This window comes from Magnolia sinica, chromosome 12 (genome assembly GCF_029962835.1).
Source record: "Magnolia sinica isolate HGM2019 chromosome 12, MsV1, whole genome shotgun sequence".
NCBI lineage: Eukaryota > Viridiplantae > Streptophyta > Magnoliopsida > Magnoliales > Magnoliaceae > Magnolia > Magnolia sinica.
Window position 1 is genome coordinate 2298313 of NC_080584.1, and position 5241 is coordinate 2303553.

At 42.5% G+C, this 5241-nt stretch overlaps 1 long non-coding RNA gene across 1 annotated transcript; it reads left to right on the forward strand.

Moving 5' to 3' along the window:
• Positions 1-650: 650 nt before the first annotated feature.
• Positions 651-3038, forward strand: LOC131219896 (uncharacterized). The gene is made up of 2 exons (XR_009158508.1): positions 651-957; positions 2791-3038. It is a non-coding gene; the product is annotated as an uncharacterized LOC131219896 (long non-coding RNA).
• The last annotated feature ends 2203 nt before the right edge of the window (positions 3039-5241 follow it).

Consider the following 5241-nt stretch of genomic DNA (forward strand, 5'->3'; position numbering starts at 1 on the left):
TTGCCTCCATTTCTTACGACAGCCATGAAAAACGATCGTTTTCCTTCCTCTGGCAAACCCACCACCCAAACTTTCGTAGAGCTTCGAAAGAGCTTACCCATAAGCTTCCTAGGGTCCATTCAGATCATCTCATGCTGCCGGAATGAAGAAAGGAGCAACGGGAGAGAGTCTGCCATTGACGGTGGCCTTCTTCTTCACCGTTGCTAGTGCCTTTCAGGGCATGTTCGGCCAAGGTGTTGGAGTCCAGAGATGGCTGGACTCTGCAACAGGGAAAAACGGGAAGAAAGGAGAAGAAAAGGAAGTGAGAAAAGAGAAAGAAAAAAGTATAGAGAGAGTGCAGTTGTTGTGCAGCCCAAACCGGACCGAACCGAGTTCAGTCTGGTTACAGGCCCTGCCGATTTGGGTGCTGCTGGAGTTCCAACTCACGCACACACACGGAGAGAAGAAGGAGAGATAAGAAAAGGAAGAAAAGAGAGAGAAGAAGGAGAGAAAAGAAAAGAAAGAAAAGAGAGAGGGAAGGAGAGGGCCATTTTTCTCCTTCCTTCTTCTTGCCGTTGGCTCGCTACCGCACTCGGATCGACCCGATGGGGTTATCGGGCAGAGCTGCTAGTTGTTGCAGTAGGAGAAAAGGAGAATAAGACAGGGAGAGAGGGCAAAGAAAAGGAGGAGAGAGTGGGGCTGTTTCAGGACTATTGCTACAGCTGAGTCGACTCAGTTCATCCCACCAAGTCACTGATGCAACTGCCGAGTTGTTGGGTCAGGCCTCCGTTGATTCATTAGGTGAGGGAGAGAAAGAAAACAGGAAGGAGAGAGTGATAGAGGAGAGAAAGGAATGAGAGAAAGAGAGAGGTAGTAGGTGGGTGGTTGGTTGAGCCGAGTCAACTCGGTTGGGACCAAGTTCAGCTAGGCCGAGTCGACTCGTTGGATGTTGAGTTGGGCCGCATTTCTCCCGCCTAGGTACAAAGTCTCTACCCTCTTGTATCATGATTTGGATTGGACTAACGGATCAAATGTTATAGTGGGTAAACTCACATTTCTCAAAATCCTAACCGTAAGTTAAATATGGGCCAAAGTCCACTATATAACCTAGTTATTGTAAATAAAATTGTAATTATCAGATAGTAGTAATTTATTTAATGATAGATCATGGTATCTAGCATCATGGTCAGATTCACTATTGATAGTTATAACTATTAGCATTAGAAAATAGTTAACATGGGATTAGTATAATACTTGATTGATATAATTATTAGTATTAGTCTTCATTGTATTATCATTAGTAAATACTCTATTACTGTCACTTGTATTTCCTAAGAGATTATTAGTCTGTATATATATTTTTTTTAAAAAATGTTAGATGATGTGGGTACATTCAAATATGAATATGGAAGGATCAATACTCCTATTACGGATACTATTCGATCTGTTGCACAATAATAACAATAATAATATTATTAATAACAATTTAGAATTTAAAATCCTAGAACCTAAGTTCAGGACTAAACCCTAGGATGGAAGTCCCGATCTTACACTAAAAACCCTAATTCTACGTTAAAACCCTAAGATAGATAACTCAAACCCTAGGTTGTGATCTTAAACCTAAGTAGTGTGCAGAACCTGGATCTAATTGTGTAAGTTCGTAAATTGTGGTAGGATACAACTCTAAGGGCGCAAGCACTTAGCGACAATAGAAGGCGATTCAAAGTATAAGGTAATGATTCTTCCCCTTGAGCTTTCCATCTTCTCATTAGCTTAAGTTATAGTTTTTATTTAAATTTATATTTGATATCTCTCTCTTATAATCACATGTGTTAGCTAGTGAAAATTAAATTGTTATATTGTCTGCTTAATGTTCATCTTGTATATTTGTTCATGAATTATTTATGGATTGCTTATGAAACTTAAACGGTACATCAGTGGGTAACCCCCACTTATAAATGTACACCCATACTTGGGATGTAACTCGATTGACAATGATTGCTATGGACCTTCGATCTAGTGGTTATTGAGTGGTGGTTTAGATGGATCATTGATGTGAGCCAGCCTACCATCCATGGTTATTGTGCCCAATGATTTTTAAGGATGGTCTTTATCGTATGGTTTTGATATTCGCCCTATGTGGCATATTTTGATACTCGCCATGTGTGGCTTATTTTGATATCTGCCTACGTGGTTTGTTTTGGTATTTGCCTTATATGAGTTCGATGTTTTATACTGTACAACCATGCGATAGTAAGCCCCATATACTGTAATATGATTGACCACTAGTCGACAATTTTTCATTAAACATCCTAAGGTGGTAGCCTCATGAGCCGGGGATGGTGGTAATGGGACACTATGCCCGAGCTGTGGGCCTACGCTGGGCTCTGAGCTCACCGTAGTGACCTTGAGCTTACCTAAATTGGCTGATTATAACTGAACTAATAACGGTTTGGCTAATCATGCATCCATAGCATGTTGGCGATGATAGGTGGCTAATCCGGATGTTGTAGCACGTGCCCTTAGGATCTTCGGGGTATCGTTTAGCTAACTCCCAGACCACCGACTATCAACCCCTGTCCGACTAGATGATTTTCCCAGATCAATGATTTGCATGGGTGACGAGCCCAAGTCCGAATGGATGTGCATCCCCAGGCCGATGTGCATTCATGCATTTAAAAAGATTGCATCATGTATTGTTTTGATTGCTTTGTTGTTTTATAACTATGCTTACCTAATGCGGCGGTGTGTAATCTTGAGGGGAATTCACACTGAGCTGGCCACTCATCCATCAAATATACAACTGTACAGGTAGTGCAGGTGGCCCCTTATATTGGTGAGGAGCAGGCTATGGTTGACATGGGTGCATAATTCTATCTGCTAAGGATTGCTACAGGATTTCATAGTTCAAGATTGTTGCAGTTTACCTTGTTTCACATGTAATATTATTTCATTTTGTATTCGTGAAAATGGAGACATTGGTTTATATAAGTCATTATGGGCAACCACTTGTATATTCTAAATAAAAATTGAAACTTCCCTTTATGCTTACTTGTCCATTCTACACTTATCTGCTTACTCAGATGAAAGATAAAAGAAAAATATATACTCGACTTTGACCATCCTTTAAGGTTAACACTTGAGTTTTTGGGAAACACGTCGTGTACTCGGGTCCTGAAAACACGGGGCGTTACAGCCACCCATCAGCGAGAAGTAAGACAGCTCATCCTCCTCGTCAAGACTCACGCCGTCAAGCTCCTTGAACTCATCATTACCTGTACCTATTGAAGAGTCTGGTTGGTGTTTTAAAACACCGTCCTAGAGCTAGAGTGAGTGATCAACTCAGTGGGTTCTATTAATCTTAAGTAGTAACAAGCATCAGTTATATTACGAATTTAATGAAAAGCGATCATTTACAAACACCTGACTAATCTTATTAATGCACGTGCATGACGGATGATATGATGCATGCCCTCACCACAATACTCTCTCGAGCGACTCCATTTAACGATCGCGTGTGACCAACACTCCCTCAGAGTGACCTCGACTGTCGAGTCGCCACCCTAACTAGTGTGATGCAATATGATCGTGTTAGCCAAGTTCTTAGTTAAGTCCATTCATCCAGCAGGTTGGGGAATCTGATACACCCCACGTATCAATGCCCTCAACTGGTTGCGATGCCAAGGCCCCTTAACGTGCGAGGCTAGGGCACCGCGATCCTTGATCCCGTCGGGTTCCCCATCCCCGACTTCAAGCACATGGGGAGTGCTAAGAAAGGGATCGCTCGCGGTCACTACGGGGAGGCGCGTCACCCCAGCGTAGGCCGACAGTTCGGCCACAGTGTCTCATTCCACCATGTCCGGCTCACGAGTCGGTGGATCGGCTTCAGGTGGTTATCGATGGGCTACAACGGTTGTAGGGTGTGTCAGGTTCCATACATGTATGAGCAAACAGGGTTAACAAACAAGGTTGGTCAGCCAGTAGACTAGACCACATGAGTTTAGGCAAGTACGTGGCGGAATGACATCGAGTACGAGCAACCCATGTTGTCTAACTACTGTCGCCCACACACACTTGCCCAAATCCATGGGTTTAGCCTCAAGACGGTCCTAACAACGGGGCTGCCTTCGTTCTCATCGTATTCCTGACCAACCCAAGGGTTTAGGTGGTGATTCATAACATGTCAACTAACAGGGTTATCAACTAGCATAAACAACATCATGTTCTCCCACTCCTCAACATACAATTCAGAATCTCCTGGCAAGAGAGGCTAACAATATTATGAATAAAGGTGCATGTGTGTTGTGTGGGTTGGTGAGGAAGTTAAGCACTTCCTATATCTCATAGAGCCAATTTGCACAAGGATTAATAAGACATACATGTTATAGGGCAACATCATATGAGAAATCGAGCAAGACATAAACATGTAATCATTCGTTTGTACCAAACTATGTGAGAGGCAAGAACAATATCATATGAGAAAATCAAACAAGACATACAATTCCATGCAATTTCAACAAACCAAACAATTCCTAGGTTTTCTCTAGATTCACCAAATGCATCATCCAAGCAATCAAAATCATTAGACTCATACTACAATTGGTGCTCAACACACCGATGAATCGTTGAGAGCTCTAGGAAACGATCTAGGGTTGCCAAACTTACGGTGGATTCGTAGAGATCCTGAGTCAAAGGAACTTTACATGTTAGGATTACATGCAACATCTAGCTCAACACAAAGGATCTCAAGAAGATGGGTGTTTACCTCTCCAATCGGTTGGAATTCGAATTTAGAGTGGTGGGTGTGAGATCTCTTGAGGAAGAAGGAAAGGAGTTACAAGGATCGACTTCTCTTGGGCCCCACCTTCAACTATGGCCCACTTTCTCTCCCTTCTTCACTCTCCCTTCCTCTCTTCTTCCTTTCTTCTTTCTCTCTTCTCTCTTTCCCTTCTCTAGGACAAATTCGTATGGGGAGAGGGGTGCCCAAAAGAAGATCCTTTTATAATGTCAGATTTGGTGCAAATGGCCCCAAGTGTTAGGTTTTTACTATACTAGCCCTATGGGAGGGTTTTTTAGCCTCTAGGGCCCACTATAGGGCGTACATAATGATATACACTGTAGGATAGTTAGTCCTAACGATGATCTACGTATGGAAATGATCAGCCTGTCATTTGGATGCGCTGATCGACAGATATGACTAGAAGTCTGTTTAATGGTCACCGATTGTTGATCGAGGTCGTGGCTATACGGATATGAGTAGAA